Here is a 23,552-nt window from a genome sequence, read left to right on the forward strand (position 1 = left end):
AGATTAGCAGGGTTGTGGTCCCCTTATCACACACCATCTGTTCAGTACATGGTAGTAGAGCAATCTGAAACAGACAATGTTCAACCTCACCCTTTTTAGTAGAAGTGTGTCTACCCCAAATGTGGTTTCCTATGTGGTTTTCCCAGACCAACAAGCCTGTATGATTGAAACTTGAGACTTGTTGCTTGGAAGTCACAGATATAGGAATTTATTTTGAGCCAGTTTGCTACAGAAGTAAAATAATCCTGCAGGCTGCAGCAACAGAAAATATGAATGATTATGTGGATTATAATTTATGGAAATTTTGGTGGGGGTTGATACATTTTTCGAAAGGGAAAATCAAGCCTTTTTAAACCTCAAATTAAAATAAAATAAAATACATGTGCATTTGTCACGTGCCAAATACAACAAGTGTAGACTTTTATGTTAAATGCTTACTTACGAGCCCTTAACTAACAATGCAGAGTTTTTAAAAAGTTAGTAAGAAAAATTTGCTAAACTAATGGAGAAATAGTATCACATTAAAATAACAATAATTAGACTATATACAAGGGGTACCAGTACCGAGTCAATGTGCAGTGGTAGCTTAGCCAAGGTAATTGAGGTAATATGTACATGTAGGTAGGGGTAAAGTGACTATGCATAGATAATAAACAGAAAGTAGCAGCTGCATATGTGAAGAATGTGAAGGAATGGGAATGGGTGTGTGTGTGGTGTCAATATGCATGTATGTGTGTTGGGGGGGTTGTAAGTTTGTGGTTTGAGACTTTATTTTTTACTATTTTCTACATTGTAGAATACTTTTCCAACAGTCTTGAAGGAGTTCCCACATATGCTGAGCACTTGTTGGCTGCTTTTCCTTCACTCTACAGTCCAACTCCTCCCAAACCATCTCAATTGGGTTGAGGTCGGGTGATTGTGGAGGCCAGATAATCTGATGCAGCACTCCATCATTCTCCGTATTGGTCAAATAGCCCTTACACAGCCAGGGGGTGTGCTCTGGGTCACTGTCCTGTTGAAAACAAATGATTGTCCCACTAAGCGCAAACCAGATGGAGTGGCATATCGCTGCAGAATGCTGTGGTAGCCATGCTGGTAAAGTGTGCCTTGAATTCGAAATAAATCACAGACAGTGTCACCAGCAAAACACCCCCCACACCATCACACTTCCTCCTCTGTCCTCACATGCGGAGATCATCTGTTTACCTACTCTGTGTCTCACAAAGACGCAGCGGTTGGAATTAAATATCTCCAATTTGGACACATTTCCACTGGTCTAATGTCAATTGCTCGTGTTTCTTGGCCCAAGCAAGTCTCTTCTTCTTATTGGTGTCCTTTAGTAGTGGTTTCATTGGAGCAATTAAACTATGAAGGCCTGATTAACACAGTCTCCTCTGAACAGTTGATGTCAAGGTGTGTCTGTTACTTGAACTCTGTGAAGCATTTATTTGGGCTGCAATCTGAGGTGCAGTTAACTCTAATTAACTTATGCTCTGCAGCAGAGGTAACTCTGGGTCTTCCTTTCTTGTGGCGGTCCTCATGAGAGCCAGTTTCATCATAGTGCTTGATGATTTTTGCGACTGCACTTGAAGAAACTTTCAAAGTTCTTGAAATGTTCTGTATTGACTGACCTTCATGTCTTAAAATAATGATGGACTGTCGTTTCTCGTTGCTTATTTGAGCTGGTCTTGCCATAATATGGACTTGGTCTTTTACCAAATAGGGCTATCTTCTGTATACCACCCTACCTTGTGACAACACAACTGATTGGCTCAAACGCATGAAGAAGGAAAAAAAATCCACAAATTAACATTTAACAAGGCACACCTGTTAATTGAAATGCATTCCAGGTGACTATGTCATGAAGCTGGTAAAAAAGAGTGTGTAAAGCTGTCATCAAGGCAAAGGTTGACTAATTTGAAGAATCTCAAATATAAAATAAATGTTGATATGTTTAACACTTTTTTGGTTGCTACATGATTCCATATGTGTTATTTCATAGTTTGGATATCTTCACTATTATTCTACAATGTAGAAAATAGTAAAAATAAAGAAAAACCCTTTAATGAGTAGGTGTGTCCAAACTTTTGACTGGCACTGTACATCAAGCCTGTGCAAGAGTCAGTTAAAAAAATAAGAAACATGAGGGTCAATGCAAATAGTCTGGGTATCCATTTTATTAACTGCTCAGCAGTCTTATGGCTTGGGTATAGAAACCACTATGGAGCCTTTTGGTCCCAGACCTGTTGCTCTAGTGCTGTTTGTCGTGTGGTAGCAGAGAGAATGGTCTATGATTTGGGTGGCTGGAGTCTTTGAGAATTTTAGGTGCCTGGTGTAGAGGTCCTGAATTGCAGGAAGCTCGGCCCCAGTTATGTATTGGGCCGTGCGCACTCCCCTCTGTATCTCCTTGCTGTCGGATGCCGGGCAGTTGCCATACCAGGCGGTGATTCAACCGGTCAGGATGCTCTCAATGGTGCAGCTGTATAACTTTTTAAGGACCTGAGGTCCCATACCAAATCTTTTCAGCCTCCTGAGGGGGAATAGGCGTTGTCATGCCCTCTTAACGACTGTTGGTGTGTTTGGACAATGATAGGTCCTTAGTGATGTCGACACCAAGTAACTTGAAGCTCTCAACCCGCTCCACTACAACCCCGTTGATGTGAATGGGGGCGTGTTCGGCCCTCCTTTTCTTATAGCCCATGATCAGCTCTTTTGTCTTGCTCAAGTTGAGGGAGAGGTTGTTGTCCTGGCACCACACTGCCAGGTCTCTGACCTCCTCCCTATAGGCTGTCTCATTGTTGTAGGTGATCAGGACTACCACTGTTGTGTCTTCGGCAAACTTAATGATGGTGTTGGAGTCGTGCATGACCACGCAGTCATTGGTGAACAGGGAGCACAAGAGGGGACTAAGCATGCACCCCTGATGGGCCCCTGTGTTGAGGATCACCGTGGAGGATGCGTTGTTGCCTACCCTCACCACTTGGGGGCGGCCCGTCAAGATGTCCAGGATCAAATTCACTACAAGTTTTAAATGTCCTGCATTGCATGAAAGTTCTCCTGCAAATTAAAATCCTACAGCTTTACTTAACTATAAGTAAATGCACAGTTATGGCAGACATGAAGGCCATGAAGAATACATGTAGATTAAGTAGCAAGCAACAATCAGTCACGCTTACTATAGTGAAAGTATTGTTTTCAACATTTAAAATTATATACAAATTATTTTTAGTTATTCAAGTGAGCAGATTTTTTCAAGTTTCAACGTTTATTCGCCGCGGGCACAGCACACAATAGGTGTAAAAGAGAACAAGTAAAATGGTTTCCTTGAGAGCTCTTTCCCAACAATCCAGTGATAATAATAGTGTAGATAATAATAGAAAATATAATAAAAAATTAAAGTATGAATAGAAACAACACAAGAACTACAAAGAGAGTTAAAGAACACAATAGTGCAAGTTTATACAGGTCAGTGCCAGTACCTTATTCAATGTGCAGGGGTACTGGAGTGGTTGAGGTGTGTTTATATGGGGGTGGTAGGTAGCCTAGTGGTTAGAGCATTGGGCCAGTAACCGAAAGGTTGCTAGATCAAGTACCCGAGCTGACAAGGTAAAAAAAATCTGTTTTTCTGCCCCTGAACAAGGCAGTTAACCCACTGTTCCTAGGCTGTCATTGTAAATAAGAATTTGTTCTTAACTGACTTGCCTAGTTAAAATAAATCAATACTTAAAAAGTGACTGGAAGTAGGATGTGCATGTAAACAGGGCTGAAAAGTGACTGGTAACCAGAATATATAAATAGTTATGGTAATAATCTCAGCAAAAAATGAAATGTCCCTTTTTCAGGACCCTGTCATTCAAAGATAATCCAAATAACTTCACAGATCTTCATTGTAAACGGTTTAAATGGTTCAATGAACCATTAATGATCATGCACCTGTGAAACATTTGTTAAGACACTAACAGTTTACAGACAGTAGGCAATTAAGGTCACAGTTATGAAAACTTAGGACACTAAAGAGGCCTTTCTACTGACTCTGAAAAATACTAAAAGAAAGATGCCCAGGGTCCCTGCTCATCTGCGTGAATGTGCCTTAGGCATGCTGCAAGGAGGCATGGGGACTGCAGATGTGGCCAGGGCAATAAATTGCAAAGTCTGTACTGTGAGACACCTAAGACAGCGAGACAGGATAGACAGCTGATCGTCCTTGCAGTGGTAGACCACGTGTAACAACATCTGCACAGGATCGGTACATCCAAACATTACACCTGCGGAACAGGTGCAGTATGGCAACAACAACTGCCCGAGTTACACCAGGAATGCACAATCCCTCCATCAGTGCTCAGACTGTCCACAATAGGCTGAGAGAGGCTGGGCTGAGGGCTTGTAGGCCTGTTGTAAGGCAGACATCACCGGCAACAACGTTGCGTATGTGCACAAACCCACCATCGCTGGATCAGACAGGACTGGCAAAAAGTGCTCTTCATTGACGAGTCGCGTTTTTGTCTCACCAGGGGTGATGGTCGGATTTGCGTTTATCGTCGAAGGAATGAGCGTTACACCGAGGCCTGTACTCTGGAGCGGGATCGATTTGGAGGTAGAGGGTCCGTCAGGCCCATCATGGTCTGGGGCGGTGTGTAACAGCATCATCGGACTGAGCTTGTTGTCATTGCAGGCAATCTCAACGCTGTGTGTTACAGGGAAGACATCCTCCTCCCTCATGTGGTACCCTTCCTGCAGGCTCATCCTGACATGACCCTCCAGCAAGACAATTCCACCAGCCATAATGCTCGTTTTGTGTGTGATTTCCTGCAAGACAGGAATGTTAGTGTTCTTTCATGGCCAGTGAAGAGCCCAGATCTCAATCCCACTGTGCACGTCTGGGACCTGTTGGATCGGAGGGTGAGGGCTATGGCCATTCCCCCCAGAAATTTCTGGGAACTTGCAGGTGCCTTGGTGGAAGAGTGGGGTAACATCTCACAGCAGGAACTGGGAAATCTGGTGCAGTCCATGAGGAGGAGATGCACTGCAGTACTTAATGCAGCTGGTGGCCAAACCAGATACTGACTGTTACTTTTGATTTTGACCCCCCCTTTGTTCAAGGACACATTATTCAATTTCTGTTAGTCACATGTCTGTGGAACTTGTTCAGTTTATCTCTTATGTTCATACAAATATTTACACATGTTAAGTTCGCTGAATATAAATGCAGTTGACAGTGAGAGGATGATTCTTTTTTTGCTGAGTTTATATACATGTAAACAGGAGTAATAGTGACTAGTAGCAGGATAAATAGATAAATATTAATGGTAATGGCAATCAATAATCAATGAACAGCAGTGTAATAGAGTAATACATCTAACCAATAATCATTTTAGCAGCGTAGGTTGTATCTGAGTGGGTAGAGACCTATGGATAGGCATAGAGTCAGTGTGGATAGTCTGCGGGAGAGCAGTGCTTGTTAGCCATTTAACAGTCTTATAGAAGCTGTTTAGGAGTCTGTTTGTCTGAGCCTTGATGCACAGGTACCGACTGTCGGATGGGAGCATGGAGAACAGTCCATGTGTTGGGTGGCTGGAGATTTTTGGAAATGTTTTGGTCCTTTCTCAGTTGCCATACCAGACTATGATACAACCATGCTCTGAATGGTGCCAATGTAAAAGTTCCAGAGTATAATCAACCCCATCTCACTCCCCTGACCGAGAGACGTTCAGCCCCACTGCTGGCCATGTGAGTGGTAGTCATATGAATTAGCCTCAGGTGAATACAAGCCCTTAACAATGTACAATGTACAGCATTTTTACAAGGAGGAGCAGCATATCAATCCTTTAGTTTCAGATACTCTAAAATACCATAATAGGAAATTATCAGTCGCAGTTGGTCTGGGAACTTTCAATGGGAGGTTTATTGCTCCCAAACTGTAACTTTGGAAATAGTCAATTTGTGATGTGTGTTCAAGAACCACTCACATTTTTTACGTAACATCTCTCAACAATTCATAATCTGGCATTCTGCTATCCACTGACTCTTGTTGCAGACCATCAGACCATGTACTGTGTCTATACAGTACATATATACAGTGCCTTCAGAAAGCATTCATAGCTCTTGACTTATTCCACATTTTGTTGTGTTACAGCCTGATTTCAAAATGGAAAAAAATAAAAATAAATCTCAACCATCTACACACAATACCCCATAATGAAAAAGTGAAAAGATTTTTTAAATCTTTGCAAATGTTTTGATAATTAAATACAGAAATATATAATTCATACCCCTGAGTAAATATGTAAATACGTGTTAGAATCACCTTTGTCAGTGATTACAGCTGTGAGTCTTTCTGGGTAAGTCTCTAAGAGCTTTGCAGACCTGGATTGTTAAATATTTGCACATTATTAGTTTAATAATTCTTCAAGCTCTGTGAAGTTGGTTGTTGATCATTGCTAGACAGGCATTTTCAAGTCTTGGCATTGATTTTTATGCCGATTTAAGTCAAAACTGTAACTAGGCCCTCCAAAAAATGCACAAATAAAAAGCAACTCCAGTGTATATTTAGCCTTGTGTTTTAGGTTATTGTACTGCTGAAAGGTGAATTTGTCTCCCAGTGTCTGTTGGAAAGCAGATTGAACCAGGTTTTCCTCTAGGATTTTGCCTGTGCTTAGCTATTATGTTTCTTTTAATCTCCCCCCAAAACTCCCTAGTCCTTGCCGATGACAAGCATACCCATAACATGATGCAGCCATCACCATGCTTGAAAATATGAAGAGTGGTACTCAATGATGTGTTGTGTTGGATTTGCCCCAAACATAAAGTTTGTATTCAGGACATGAAGTGAATTTCTTTACCACATTTTTTGCAGTTTTACTTTGGTGCCTTAATGTAAACATGTTTTGCAATAGTTTTTTTCTGTACAGGGTTCCTTCTCTTCACTCTGTCATTTAAGTTAGTATTGTGGAGTAACTACAATGCTGTTGATCCATCCTCAGTTTTCTTATTACAACCATTAAACGCTGTATCTGTTTTAAAGTCACCATTGGCCTCATGGTGAAATCCCTGAGTGGTTACCTTTCACTCCGGCAACTGAGTTAGGAAGGACGCTTGTTTCTTTGTAGTGACTGGGTGTATTGATACAACATCCAAAGTGTAATAAATAACTTCACCATGTTCAAAGGGATATTCAATGTCTGCTTTATTTTTATTTTTACCCATCTACCAATAATACTGTAGGTGCCCTTCTTTGCGAGGCATTGGAAAACCTTGGTCTTTGTGGTTGAATCTGTGTTTGAAATTCCCTGCTTGACTGAGGGACTTTACAGATTATTGTATGTGTGGGGTACAGAGATTAAGTAATCATTCAACAGTCATGTTAAACACTATTTGTTAAACACATTTTAGTCCTGAATTTATTTAGGTTTGCCATAATTATTGACTGAAGCTTTTCATTTTTTATTAATTTGTAAAACTCTCTAAAAACATAATTCCACTTTGACATTAAATTCAGGCTGTAACACAACAAAATGTGGAAAACGTCAAAAGATGTGAATACATCCTGAAGGCACTTGAAAAGAATGCCACAGTCTCAAAAAAATAAATAATAATCCACTCATTATCAATCAGAAAACATTTAAGATTAGGTTACTTAAATGATCAGCAGTTCACCCTAGTCTAGAGTCACATGTCCAAATACAAGATACTTGTAACTGTATGTCTCATGTGTAAATTAAAATGTAATATTCTGTCACTACAAATGTTTCCCAATCTAATCCAAGTGGTAAAGCTGTGGAAATAATGAATTACCTCATTAGTTTATGGTTTATTAGGCATACTCTTGTTTTCAAAACAGTGAATGAAGAGAAGCAGAGAAGAATCAGACGGGTATCCACCCTCACACTACTACCATCACCACCTTACAGTTTGTAACATAAGCTCCTCAAACATCCCCTTGCAACTTCATCACGTTTAACAGACTGCAGTGCCACTCAGAGGCAAGCGCAGAAGCTGAAGTGTTGACTCAGCAGATGGAGAGCAGTCTCTGAAAGTATGCCTACTTTCAACATTGATCAGATAGGGATTTTTTTAAAGCAAAGATTGGACTATATTCCATCTCATTCACACACACTTTGGCTATTATATGACAATTACTGATTTGTACAATTTCTACTTGTTTTTACACATACATCTGAATTATATATGACATACAGTAATTTATGAATGGTAACTGTGTAATAGGCATCCAAAACTTTTAAACTTTTTTGTAATATATGAGACAAAAATTGTGTGAGCATTTGGGCAGTAACACAAAGCCACCTACTGGAATTAACATATTTGGCTGCTGAGAACTTGCTGTTTTCAGGGGTTTAAAAGGCTCTATAGGGTTACACTATATTTAAACTATACATAATAAACCATTTATAAAGGCATTTACAAGAAGATTGCACACCGGTTAGGGTGAGGTAAGGGTTAGGATCAGGATCAGGGGGGAAAGTAGATTTAATTTCTTATTGTATTTTTGTCCCCTATGATGAAATCGGGGAGGAGACTGGGGATCTGTCTCCGTCATTATGTTCATTTGTACGTGTATTCGTTCGTTCGGTGGTCACATGCAATATCTCAGACAGCACTGGTGTCTTGCCATAGAGATACGGGATTTACAAAATTATACTGGTTAGCCAGATGGTGGCGCCATAACGACAGATTGAAAATGCTAACTTTAAAAGGTCACGCCCATCACCCCGTTTGACCTAAAGTCATGAAATTTAGTACATAGGTCCCTCTCCTCACAAGGAACAAATTTGCCCCAGGGACCCATAAGGTCTGCCATGATATATTTGGAATTTTGTGAAAAATTCTTAACGCTACTCTTCTGGCACCGAATGACCGATCTGCATGAAACTCGATATGTGGCATCTATGGACAAAACTCTCAACACAATACTTTCCAGACTAGTACCTAAAACAACATGGCCGCTATTGTCCAAAAAACATTCACATGAATGTGGTCTGGCACATAAATGCAAATAAATCAGTCAAGGATATTCATATTGGAACACAATTTGGTACACATGTTGAAAACACAGTCAAGACTCAACATATGCAAGAACATACATGTCGCCCACACGGTGGGCACATGTTTATATCTCTTGATCTGATTGACTTGGAGTGATGAAATTTTGCACACATGCTCAAGGATATGAGTCTCGCTAACCCACTTGATATCGCAGATACCACTGGCCCGATTTTGACTACTGGCGTCTTGCCATAGAGATCCGGTATATACTAAATTACACTGATTAGCACAAGCAATAGCGAATTAGATAGAGGCTGCTAGCTAAATATGCTGACGAGCACAAATGAAAATAAACAAATTGCAATCACAGGCAATCCAGCTCATAAAGTTTTATATACAGTGGGGCAAAAAGTATTTAGTCAGCCACCAATTGTGCAAGTTCTCCCACTTAAAAAGATGAGGCCTGTAATTTTCATCATAGGTACACTTCAACTATGACAGACAAAATGAGAAAAGAAAATCCAGAAAATCACATTGTAGGATTTTTAATGAATTTATTTGCAAATTATGGTGGAAAATAAGTATTTATGAGGATCTGAGGACCCATGCCAAATCTTTTCAGTCTCCTGAGGGGCAATATGTTTTGTCGTGCCCTTTTCACGACTGTCTTGGTGTGCTTGGACCATGTTAGTTTGTTGGTGATGTGAACGCCAAGGAACTTGAAGCTCTCAACCTTCTCCACTACAGCCCTGTCGATGAGGGGGGTGTGCTCGGTCCTCCTTTTCCTGTAGTCCACAATCATCTCCTTTGTCTTGATCATGTTGATGGAGAGGTTGTTGTCCTTGCACCACACGGTCAGGTCTCTGACCTCATCCCTATAGGCTGTCTCATCGTTGTTGGTGATCAGGCCTACCACTGTTGTGTCATCAGCAAATTTAATGATGGTGTTGGAGTCGTGCCTGGCCGTGCAGTCATGAGTGAACAGGGACTACAGTAGGGGACTGAGCGCGCACCCCTGAGGGGCCCCGGTGTTGAGGATCAGCGTGGCGGATGTACCTACAACTGCAATCATTGCTAAAATGACTGAACTAAAATAAAATTTACCTCATAAAATGTAACCTGTAATGCTCATCTCCTGTAGCCTAATTGTCATCTCATTATTTTCATACTGTACTTAAATTACAAGGGTTGGATTTGCACTCAATGTTTTATGTCACCACTTAAAAGGCATGTACACAATCTGGTATATGGTTTACCTCAAATACATTGTCTACTGTTATCATTTTAAATTAAGACCATATAGCTCAACATGTAAACAATGTGAGTTTAGCTATTTTCTGCTTCAGATGACAGATGCCCATAAGGCCAGTAACATAATCGTATTGTTATCCAATGGCAGCATTGGCCATGAATGCCATATAAGCTGCAAAATAGATTCACATAGCTGATATACTGAGAGAGACAGTGACAATCAAATAAAACAGATGGGAGATCTTACAACTAGACAAAAAGGAAATGTTCATTTGAGAATACAACATTGACACTACTTCATTTTGAATAACAATTAAACACTTACCTTCAAAGAATCAACACTTCACTAACTTCAAAATGTACAAATAACCTAACTCGTAAGTAAAGATTAGACATTTTAGTCTAAACAACATTATAATATGGGTGGTTCGAGTCCTGAATGCTGATTGGCTGACAGTCGTGGTATATCAGACTGTATACCACAGGTATGACAAAACTTTTATTTTTAATGCTCCAATTACGTTGGTAACCAGTTTATAATAGAAATAAGGCACCTTGGGGGTTTGTGGTACATGGCCAATATACCACGGCTAAGGGCTGTATTCAGGCACTCTGCATTGTGTCGTGCTTAAGAACAGCCCTTAGCCGTGGTATACTGGCCATATACTACATCCCCTCGTGCCTTATTGCTTTAATAGATAATTGAGTAGTAACAAGTAGTCTATTATTACTAAAGTATAATTTCAGGCAAACAAAAAAACTCAACCTTGATCCACTCATCCCTGATCTATTTACTTGGTGAGCGGATATCTATTCCAGCCCAGCAACCGCACACTTGATTGAAATCACAAGACGATAACAAAGGTCAAGTGACCAAAGAGATACAAGGACAAGTCAATGGTAAAATCTGTCAAATGTATTGCATATAATCTGTTCAATCCAGTGTTTACATTACCCATCCTAAATGGCCAACCTGGTTTAACCTAACTCCTCTTCAGACTCATCCATCACCAGCTGGGGCAGACCTGAAATGTAACACAGGGGAGAGGAGCAAAAACAAACCCCCACAGTGCAGTGTCTCAAATTAGGCCACCCAGAGATTCAGACAGGCCGGCTACAACAACATGGCCTCTAATGGGCAACTTGTGCTTGGGTGAGGGGGTCATTAGTAACTGTCTGCAGTTTAGTAGTCTTGACTGATATCCTTGTGCTACACTCCTGCTCTTCCCATGCTACTGGGGACTTATAAACCCTGACTGTGACTGTATATTTGTTTACTCAAATCCTTGTGTCACCTAGTGGGACTCTGGGGGCACACAATATACGCCACATGACAATACAAGAGAATCATCAACAGATTGCATTTGATTGTATATTTTTATTATTCAACAAATGGATTGTTGATAACATTATTTTCCTACGCAAACCGTACATTGATCTCTGTACACCCATACATATATATACACTGCTCAAAAAAATAAAGGGAACACTTAAACAACACAATGTAACTCCAAGTCAATCACACTTCTGTGAAATCAAACTGTCCACTTAGGAAGCAACACTGATTGACAATAAATTTCACATGCTGTTGTGCAAATGGAATAGACAACAGGTGGAAATTATAGGCAATTAGCAAGACACCCCCAATAAAGGAGTGGTTCTGCAGGTGGTAACCACAGACCACTTCTCAGTTCCTATGCTTCCTGGCTGATGTTTTGGTCACTTTTGAATGCTGGCGGTGCTATCACTCTAGTGGTAGCATGAGACGGAGTCTACAACCCACACAAGTGGCTCAGGTAGTGCAGCTCATCCAGGATGGGACATCAATGCGAGTGGCAAGAAGGTTTGCTGTGTCTGTCAGCGTAGTGTCCAGAGCATGGAGGCACTACCAGGAGACAGGCCAGTACATCAGGAGACGTGGAGGAGGCAGTAGGAGGGCAACAACCCAGCAGCAGGACCGCTACCTCCGCCTTTGTGCAAGGAGGAGCACTGCCAGAGCCCTGCAAAATGACCTCCAGCAGGCCACAAATGTGCATGTGTCTGCTCAAACGGTCAGAAACAGACTCCATGAGGGTGGTATGAGGGCCCGACGTCCACAGGTGGTGGTTGTGCTTATAGCCCAACACCGTGCAGGACGTTTGGCATTTGCCAGAGAACACCAAGATTGGCAAATTCGCCACTGGCGCCCTGTGCTCTTCACAGATGAAAGCAGGTTCACACTGAGCACATGTGACAGACGTGACAGAGTCTGGAGACGCTGTGGAGAACGTTCTGCTGCCTGCAACATCCTCCAGCATGACCGGTTTGGCGGTGGGTCAGTCATGGTGTGGGGTGGCATTTCTTTGGGGGGCCGCACAGCCCTCCATGTGCTCGCCAGAGGTAGCCTGACTGCCATTAGGTACAGAGATGAGATCCTCAGACCCCTTGTGAGACCATATGCTGGTGCGGTTGGCCCTGGGTCCCTCCTAATGCAAGACAATGCTAGACCTCATGTGGCTGGATTGTGTCAGCAGTTCCTGAAAGAGGAAGGCATTGATGCTATGGACTGGCCCGCCCGTTCCCCAGAACTGAATCCAATTGAGCACATCTGGGACATCATGTCTCGCTCCATCCACCAACGCCACGTTGCACCACAGACTGTCCAGGAGATGGCGGATGCTTTAGTCCAGGTCTGGGAGGAGATCCCTCAGGAGACCATCCGCCACCTCATCAGGAGCATGCCCAGGCGTTGTAGAGAGGTCATGCAGGCACGTGGAAGCCACACACACTACTGAGGCTCATTTTGACTTGTTTTAAGGACATTACATCAAAGTTGGATCAGCCTGTAGTGTGGTTTTCCACTTTAATTTTGAGTGTCACTCCAAATCCAGACCTCCATGGGTTGATAAATTTGATTTCCATTGATCATTTTTGTGTGATTTTGTTGTCAGCACATTCAACTATGTAAAAAATATTTCATTCATTCAGATCTAGGATGTGTTATTTTAGTGTTCCCTTTATTTTTTTGAGCAGTATATATATATATATATATATATATATATACATACATATATACACACACACACACACACACGCACACTACCAGTCAAAAGTTGACACACCTACTCAAAGGTTCTTTATTTTTACTATTTTCTCCATTGAAAATAACACAACTATGAAATAACACACATGGAATCATGTAGTAACCAAAAAAGTGTTAAGCAAATCAAAATAAATGGTATATGAGATTATTCAAAGTAGCCACCCCTTGCCTTGATGACAGCTTTGCACACTCTTGGTATTCTCTACCAGCTTCATGAGGTAGTCACCTAGAATGCATTTAACTAATTAAATTAACAGGTGTGTGAATTTCTTTCCTTCTTCATGCATTTGAGACAATCAGTTGTGTTGTGACAAGGTAGGGGTGGTATACAGAAAATAGCCATATTTGGTAAAAGACCAAGTCCATATTATGGCAAGAACAGCTCAAATAAGCAAAGAGAAACACCAGTCCATCATTCCTTAAAGACATGAAGGTCAGTCAATACACAACATTTCAAGAACTTTGAAAGTTTCTTCAAGTGCAGTCGCAAAAACCACCAAGTGCTACGATGAAACTGGCTTTCAGGAGAACTGCCATAGGAAAGGAAGACCTAGAGTTACCTCTGCTGCAGAGGATACATTCATTAGGTACCAGCCTCAGAAATTGCAGCCCAAATAAATGCTTCACAGAGTTCAAGTAACAGACATCTCAATATCAACTGCTCAGAGGAGACTGCGAGAATCAGGCCTTCATGGTCGAATTGATGCAAGAAATCACTACTGAAGGACACCAATAAGAAGAAGAGACTTGCTTTGGCCAAGAAACACGAGCAAGTGACATTAGACCGGTAGAAATCTGTCCTTTAGTCTGATGAGTCCAAATTTTAGATATCTGGTTCCAACCGCTGTGTCTTTATGAGATGCACAGTAGGTGAATGGATGATCTCTGCATGTGTGGTTCCCACCGTGAAGCATGGAGGTGGTGTGATGGTGCTTTGCTGGTCACAATGTCAGTGATTTATTTAGAATTCAATGCACACTTCAGCAACATGGCTACCACAGCATTCTGCAGCGATACACCACATCTGGTTTGCGCTTAGTGGGACTATCATTTGTTTTTCAACTGGACAACGACCCAACACACCTCCAGGCTGTGTAAGGGCTATTTGACCAAGACGGAGAGTGATGGAGTATTGCATCAGATGACCTGGCCTCCACAATCACCCAACCTCAGCCCAATTGAGATGGTTTGGGATAAGTTGGACAGCAGAGTGAAGGAAAAACAGCCAACAAGTGCTCAGCATGTGGGAACTCCTTCAAGACTGTTGGAAAAGCATTCCAGTTGAAGCTGGTTGAGAGAATGCAGTGTGTGCAAAGCTGTCATCAAGGCAAAGGGTGGCTATTTGAAGAATTTGTTCATTACTTTTTTGGTTACATGATTCCACGTGTTATTTCATACAATGTAGAAAATAGTAAAACAAAGAAACCCTGGAATGAGTAGTTGTGTCCAAACTTTTGGATCACTTAGCTTTTCTTTCAAAAACAAGGACATTTCTATTTTTTTCTCCATTAAAATAAACATAAAATTGATCAGAAATACAGTGTACAGTCATTTACAACATTGACAATTGTAGCTGGAAGCGGCTATGTAGATATTTTTTTATGGAATATCTACATAGGCTTAGAGGCCCATTATCAGCAACCATCACTCCTGTATTCCAGTGGCACATTGTGTTAGCTAATCCAAGTTTAGAATTTTAAAAGGCTAACTGATCATTAGGAAACCCCTTTGCAATTATGTTAGCACAGCTGAAAACTGTTGTTCTCATTAAAGAAGCAATAAAACTGGCCTTCTTTAGACTAGTTGAGTATCTGGAGCATCTGCATTTTTGGGTTCGATTACAGGCTCAAAATGGCCAGAAACAAAGCCATTTCTTCTGAAACTCGTCAGTCTATTATTGTTCTGAGAAATGAAGGCTATTCCATGTGAGAAATTGCCAAAAAACAGAAGATTTCGTACAACGCTGTTTACTACTCTCTTCACAGAACAGCGCAAACTGGCTGTAACCAGAATAGAAAGAGGAGTGAGTGGCCCCGGTGTACAACTGAGCAAGGAGACAAGTACATTAGAGTGTGTAGTTTGAGAAGCAGATGCCTCACAAGTCCTCAACTGGCAGCTTCATTAAATAGTACCCACAAAACACCAATCTCAACATCAACAATGAAGAGGCAACTCCGGGATGCTGGCTTTCTAAGCAGAGTTGCAAAGAAAATATTAAGATGGTCAAAAGGACACAGACACTGGATAGAGGAAGATTGGGGGAAAAAACGTGTTTGAGGTGTTCGGATCACAAAGAACATTTGTGAGACGCAGAAAAAATAAATAGATGCTGGAGGAGTGCTTGACGCCATCTTTCAATCATGGTGGAGGCAATGTGATGGTCTGGGGGTGCTTTGGTGGTGGTAAAGTGGGAGATTTGTACAGAGTAAAAGGGATCTTGAAGAAGGAAGGCTATCACTCCATTTTGCAACACGATGCCATACCCTGTGGACGGCGCTTAATTGGAGCCAATTTCCTCATACAACAGGACAATGACCCAAAGCACAGCTCCAAACTATGCAAGAACCATTTAGGGAAGAAGCAATCAGCTGGTATTCTGTCTATAATGGAGTGGCCAGCACAGTCACCGGATCTCAACCCTATTGAGCAGTTGTGGGAGCAGCTTGACAGTATGGCACGTAAGAAGTGCTCATCAAGCCGATCCAACTTGTGGGAGATGCTTCAGGAAGCATGGGGTGAAATGTGTTATGTGCTTTGATAAACTATCCCCTTTACAGCAGTGAAATAACAGCTTCTAAAAACAAAGCCCAGTGAGTTTGACAGTATATGAAGGGATTCCCAAATTAAATTATCTTCACCCTGTCACTTCATTGAACTGAGGAGACAGCAAAGTTTTACTCTACTGTAGCTCTGAGCCCTCGATGTGAATTCATCTGATGTGGACTGGCGCATCTCTCCAGTGATAATACATTAATAAATATTGCGCCATTGCAGCTTTGATAAACACTACCTGTTCGGAAATAGGGTTGGGGGGGAAGTGAGGAAAAAAAGGACCTAGTGTAACAAAAGCCTCCTACAATAGATCAAAACAAACTTAAAACAGTGGTTTCTGAAGAGCTGTAAGTAGTTAACTGCATATTTTTATTTAACTAGGCAAGTCAGTTAAGAACAAATTCTTATTTACCATGATGGCCTACTCAGGCCAAACCCGGACATCGCTGGGCCAATTGTGTGCCGCCCTATGGGACTCCTAATCACAGCCGGATTTGATACAGCCTGAATTTGAACCAGGTACTATTGTGACGCCTCTTGCACTGAGATGAATAACCTTAGTTTTCTTCTGTGGCGCAGCAGTCTAAGTAAAAAATAAGCTGTAAATCAAAGTATGACAGGTGCCAAGCAGAGCAGTAAACTTTGAGGGTGAACAGAGGTACACACAACATTCCTCCCCACAACCAATAAACATTCACTGATCATGCACCCAAAATGCAAACAGAGACACTGAAATTAAATTGCATCAGGATAATGTGACAGATAAGTGAAACTCTACTCAAGAACAGTGAATCTATAAATATGTACTGTAAAACAGCAACTGTTTCATCATCCTCCTCATAAACCTACTATTGTCTTGTCAAATTCGTTCAATGATATGCTCCGTTCATTGGAAAAACAGCAGTTTATGGGCATTCTTTCACAATATGCCATTTTAGGAATGACTAATTAGGGTAAGTTGTGAGGCAGCTGCCATTTAAACCTTACAGGAAGCTTGAACAAGCCTGCCTAACTGGACCATGTACGGATGGGACCTCACAAACTTCAGGCAAGGATAGTTATGCTTTTTGAACCTTGTTCACATTTCCAGAAAAATAAAAAAGGCTGATATTTTGATATCATAAAAAAATATATTAAAAAAAGAATTTCATGGATGGTGCAAACTCAACATGCAATATCTCCCACACCAGTTCATTCAAATGCTGTCTGACGTCTCTGTTCATTGGACTCATTCAAAATCCAACTAAGTTCTAGTCTTTGTCATTTCCAGCTAAGAAATGAAGACCTTAACATAAAGGTGCAGGCAAATGGATTCCAGCTGGGGAAGAAAAGGCTGATTTTGGAGTGACAGATGTGAAGTCTAAAGGGTGATAGGGAGTGGGTGGGATCTGAGACCCTCCTCTAGCCACTTAACAGTAGAGGGCGTGCAGCGTTGCGTGGTACAGCTGTGGATACGTCGGAGGCGCAGCAAGTAGAGCAGGATGGATAGGAGGACAACCAGGAAGCAGGCCAAGAACGAGTAGTGGTTGTTGACAAAGGAGAAGCTGTGACGCCATTGGGAGTGGACTCCTTTCAGACTCTCCTGCTGAATATCCCTTGGAGAGGAAGGTAAAAGTGTGAGTGAAGAACATTAACTATTTTTCAACGTCTCCATAGCCAATATATTTTAGCTGATTAGGTTATCACAACGTACAAGCATAATAAAGTGTGACAGAACAGACAGAGCAAGACTAAGTCTACACTAATATCAAACATTGATTAATGCTACATATATACAGTGCAATCGAAAAAGTATTCAGACCCCTTGACTTTTCCACATTTTGTTACGTTACAGCCTTATTCTAAAATGGATTAAGTAAAATGTTGCCCTCAATCTACACACAATTCCCCATAAATGACAAAGCAAAAACATGACCAAGAACTGATGGTTACTCTGACAGAGTTCTAGAGTTCCTCTGTGGAGATGGGAGAAACTTCCAGAAGGACAACCATCTCTGCAGCACTCCACCAATCAGACCTTTATGGTAGAGTGGCCAGACGGAAGCCACTCCTCAGTTAAAGGCACATGACAGCCTGCTTGGAGTTTGCTAAAAGGCACCTAAAGGACTCTCAGACCATGGGAAACAAGACTCTCTGGTCTGATAAAACCAAGATTGAACTCTTTGGCCTGAATGCCAAGCGTCATGTCTGGAGGAAACCTGGCACCATCCCCTACGGTGAAGAAAGGTGGTGGCAGCATCATGCTTGGGGATATTTTTCAGCGGCAGGGACTGGGAGATTAGTCAGGATCAAGTGAAAGATGAACAGAGTAAAGTACAAAGAGATCCTGGATAAAAACCTGTCCCAGATCACTCAGGACCTCAGAATGGGATGAAGGTTCACCTCCAACAGGACAACAATCCTAAGCACACAGCCAAGACAATGCAGGAGTGGATTCAGGACAAGTCTCTGACTGTCCTTGAATGGCCCAGCCAGAGCCAGGACTTGAAGCCGATCGAACATCTCTGGAGAGACCCGAAAATAGCTGTCAGCAACACTCCCCATCCAACCTGACTGAGCTTGAGAGAATCTGCAGAGAAGAATTGGAGAAACTCCCCAAATACAGGTGTGCCAAGCTTGTAGCGTCATACCCAAGAAGACTCAAGGCTGTAATCACTGCCAAAGGTGCTTCAACAAAGTACTGAGTAAAGTGTCTGAATTACTTAGGTAAATGTGATATCAGTTTATTTAATACATTTGCTAAAATGTCTAAACCTGTTTTTGCTTTGTCATTATGGGGTATTGTGTGTAGATTGATGAGGGAAAAAAATAATTTAATCAATTTTAGAATAAGACTAACATAAAATGTGGGAAAATTTAAGGGGTCTGAACACTTTCAGAATGCCGGTCTCTTAAGGAAAGTTCTTTAGTTAGTATACTTACCACTATCCACATGATTAAACTTTCCAAGGACAAAGTTGATTCCAATCCATGCATACACACCTGTCCAAACAAGAAAGGACAATTCATACAGGGCTCTATGCAGACTTAAAAATAAATAAAAATACATTTACAAGGAGCATGTGTACCCCTCAGTTGAAAAATGTAGGTGCACACAAAGAAATGTAGGGGCACAATGAAAAATATTTGAGCTAATAAAGCTAGAATTCTTACATTTTTCTAAATGCACTGGTGCTCCTAAATTACAATTCTACGTCACACAGCAAAATATTTAGCCGCATATGTAAAATGGTCACACTGTAGAGCCCGGTCACATATTCCAGAATTTCTACTGTTATGTTACAAATTTTCAACACTGGGCATGATGACATTCTCCATCAGAATGGTCAGTGTTTAGTTTGCCAGCTTCTATAAAACGGGTTAGCTCATCTTCCTGCTTGCCAGAAATGACCTCCACATGGGAATCAGAGAAGAGGAAGTTGAAACGGACAGGGATGTCAGTCCATAGATCCTCAAGCAGTGCCTCCTGTTGACTGAAAAAAGTATACAAGCCAATTTCAGCATCATCATAGTGGCGTAAAAAAACTTCCATCTCAAGATGAGAAATACAAATACTCTCAGGTGTGGTGGGTAATTGTACCTGTCAGGCAGCACCCTCATTACAGCTGTGCACAAGATGTACAGAGGGATCTCCTGGTGCTTCTGTTTAGGAATGTGCCGGGCAGCAAAGCTCAGCAGGGGGTGGATGTAATCACTGGCCTTCTCTGGTGTTTTTGCTAGTGCCGAGATACCTTTTATTTTTTATTTATTTAAAGAACACCAGAAAGTCATGACCATGGCTCAGTCTTTCTAGGATGGAACAGATGAGTTCATTTAACAATTTTTAAAAAACATGTTTTTTTAATTGAATTTAACTAAGCAAGTCAGTTAAGAACAAATTCTTATTTACAATGACAGCCTACCCGGCCAAACCCGGATGACGCTGGGCTAATTGTGCACCGCCCTATGGGACTCCGAATCCGAATGGGTCGTTGTCCGAATGTGATTCAGCCTGGATTCAAAACAGGGACTGAAGTGTCGCCTTTTGCAGTAGGATGCACTGCCTTAGACCGCTGCTCCACTTAGGAGCCCAATGTCAACTAGAAGCCAATGTCTTCTACATTATGAAAGAATAGTGAGAATGTGTGCATGTGGCTATTCCCAGCAGCACACCAGTAATCAGCAACCTGGTATGCCTCACTTGGTTTGATCTTCATGACCACTGGCTTCCTGTGTTGATCTCTCATCTGTCAGATGTCAAGCAGGTCATGGGGATTACCATTGTACACAAACACCCTGGAGCCACTGCTGCCGCAGTCCACCACCAGACTATAGTTGTGATTGCTAGTGTCTGTGGCCTCCACATCTGTGACCCTCGCCAAGTGTCTTGGTGAAAAGTTGAACATTTTAGGCCAAATTCAGGCAAACATGTACTTTGTATCAAGATAAATAAAAGGCATACACTGCATGTGTCCTCTACAAACAACTGGGGGACAAATGTATATCTTCTAATGTGGTACAAGTGTCTCACCTGTGGAAATAGTTGTCCTTTCTGTTCCAGCTGTCCTGGCCCTTTCCTGTTACCAGCAACAGGTAAATCAGTCCTAGTAGTCCCACCAGCAGACCAACAAAGAGCAGCTGCCTGAATGAAGGTAGTGGGACACTGGGTAGAACCAGGGGAGACAGGCTGAAGTGCCAGGAGGCTGGGAAGCATGATAAGCTGATCCTGTAAGAAGAGAAACCTCAGTATGGTTAAATACACGGACTCATCTATATAATAGCGATATTACATGACTGACGACCACCGCATAGTAATTAAAAGGTTGAGCAAGAAGTGAGTTGCTACATTTTGGCAAAACATGTATTGGTCTTCTACTCAGTCGGCAGTGCCTACCTTCCCATGACGTGAACTGTCTTACTAGTTCACTGGATAAAAATCCAATGGGCCACTGAAGACCGGATGTGTTGGCTTCGGAACCTCACCAACATTGTCCCACCTGCACATGGTCTTGGTAAAAGAAAATCAACACTTGAGCTACAATATATGCGGTCATTATTACTGAAACCAACCAATACTAAATGGTGACATTTGGCCACCAGCGCATGCACCACGTTTTCCACGTAGCTATCAACGTTAGTGTTTTGCATAGGATGTAACCGGGCTAATGTTTGATCTGTAGCTAGCGGAAAACAGAACACTAAATTAGCCTAGGCAAGTAACGTTAACATTACAGTACGCAATTGTACCCACCTACGGTGCATCTAAAACCATTGAGTTTCAAACGACGTCGTTACATAAAACATTAGCTACTTTGCTAAGGACTATTATTACTAATACTAACACTAACTTAGCTAGTAGGAAGAATTGCTGAAAGCACAGTGGCTAGGCTAGATAGCTACCCATCCAATACGCAGGTCAGGCAGATGTGAGTGACGTCAATTTTTCACTGGTGTAGCCCGCTTGCAGTAAGTAGCAAGTCAGTCAGTATGTCATTCTTCAAGAACGTGTGCTTTTCCCCATGCATATTTGGGGTTTGAGCAAATTATTTTTTTGAGACATAATTTCAATGACTCAAGAGGCTAATTGGTTCCCGAGTATTCTGATAGCTTTCACGGGTCCAAGGCATCTGTGATAGTACAACACCCAAATTGCCACAATTGAAGAAACATTTGCACGTTCATTGGAAACAGAAACAAAACTGAACAGTGTGGATATGACTGCAATACATTTAATACATATTTCGTATATAAACTGATATTGTTATCAAAACACCCAAACCATTAGTGGATCTGAAAGTAGCTTTTTATCATCTATAAATGCACTTGTCAAACTTATTTGGCCGAGAGTCTGCGGGTTTTCGCTCCTCCTTTGTACTTGATTGATTGAACTAAAATCACTAATTAGTTTGGAACGCCCCTCACCTGGTTGTCTAGGTCTTAATTGAAAGGAAATAAACAAAACCAGCTGACACTAGGCCCTCCATGGAATAAGTTTGACGCCCCTGTAAAAATGCATTTAAAAAGGAAGTCCCTTTTAATCTAGGGTTTTAAAACAAAGGTGTCACTGTACGCTGATGAGTCATGTTTTCTTTTAAATCCACAGCCTCATAGAGGATCTAGATTACAACCAAATTATGATAAATGTACTATATTACGTATTGGATCACAAAAAAAAGACAACTTTTACATTACTGTGTAGTTTACCAATAAAATGGTCTGATGGTGGAGTGGATATACTCCGTATTCATATCCCGAAATAAATGATCTCACTCCAATGAATTTGAATAGAAAGTCAGCAAAAAATACATAAAAGATCTTGCTACCATGGAAAGGTAGATACCTGTCTATTTGTGGAAAAATCACCCTGATTAATTATTTAGTCACATTGCAGTTTACCCATTTGCTTATGGTCTTGCCTACACCTAGCGAACAGTTTTTAAATTATGAGAAAAAAGATACAATTTTATTTGGAACAGCAAGCCAGACAAAAGTAAACAGGCCTATCTATATAATTAATATGAATTCGGAGGGCAGAAATGATTACATATTAAGGCATTAGACCTCTCACTAAAGGCTTCAGTCATACAAAAGTTATACTTAAATCCAAACTGGTTCTCTAGAAAATGTTTAAGAATGGCTCACCCCATGTTCAAGAATGACCCTTTTCCTTTTATTCAGATTACAACCTCTCTCTTTCCGTTATTTGAAAGGGAAATCATATCCCAAATAACGCTATTTTTAAAACAAGCCATAGAAAGTTGGTTGCAATGTCAATTTAATCCACCAGAAAAGACAGAACAAATAATACAACAAATATTCTGGTTAAACTCAAATATACCAATTGATAAAAATGTATTATTTTTAGATTTTCATCAATAGGACTGGTGGAGTTGTCACACATGCAACTAACAAAAGCATAAGGAATGTTCAGCTCCACCCAAAATTACAACAACTAAATGCAGAATTACCACAAAAATGGAAGGGGGGAAAAGTAAGGAACTTGTCTGTTGGCCCTGCATTAAAATACCATAATTGGTTAAAGAAAATTGTGATAAATAAAAAGTACACCAGTTTCATTTAAGGACCAACAAAAATAACTGCCGTGACATCAGGGTTGGATAGGTTACTTTCTAAATGTAATCCGTTAGTTACAAATTACCTGCCCAAAATTGTAATCAGTAACGGGATTTTGGTTTACCTCAAACTCAGTAATGTAATCCGATTACATTTATTTACTTTTAGATGACTTTCCCTTTAAGAGGCATTAGAAGAAGACAACAATGTATGTTACCAATTAAAATACATTTATTGCATGATAAATCAATGCTAAAGTTTACATAGCTGGCCATATATAGATGTTAAATTTTACTTTCTGGGTTATGTAGGCTTCTTCTAACCCATTGCTTACTACTACATATAATAATAATAATATATTGACATTAAAAACCAAAGACTATCAGAATTCCAG

General features: G+C 41.0%; 1 long non-coding RNA gene across 4 annotated transcripts; it reads right to left on the bottom strand.

The window, feature by feature from the left end:
• Window positions 1-16,455: 16,455 nt before the first annotated feature.
• LOC112264086 lies at window positions 16,456-22,011 on the bottom strand. 4 transcript variants are annotated; one of them, XR_006084820.1, is made up of 6 exons: window positions 21,336-21,990; window positions 20,979-21,092; window positions 20,616-20,810; window positions 19,686-19,821; window positions 19,028-19,578; window positions 16,456-17,700 (listed from the first exon to the last, which is right to left on the bottom strand). It is a non-coding gene; the product is annotated as an uncharacterized LOC112264086 (long non-coding RNA). The 4 variants fall into 4 exon arrangements; XR_006084818.1 differs by having other exon boundaries at window positions 19,686-19,836; window positions 21,336-21,984; XR_006084819.1 differs by having other exon boundaries at window positions 19,686-20,810; window positions 21,485-22,011.
• Window positions 22,012-23,552: the final 1,541 nt, after the last annotated feature.

Source organism: Oncorhynchus tshawytscha, linkage group LG12, assembly GCF_018296145.1.
Source record: "Oncorhynchus tshawytscha isolate Ot180627B linkage group LG12, Otsh_v2.0, whole genome shotgun sequence".
Lineage (NCBI taxonomy): Eukaryota > Metazoa > Chordata > Actinopteri > Salmoniformes > Salmonidae > Oncorhynchus > Oncorhynchus tshawytscha.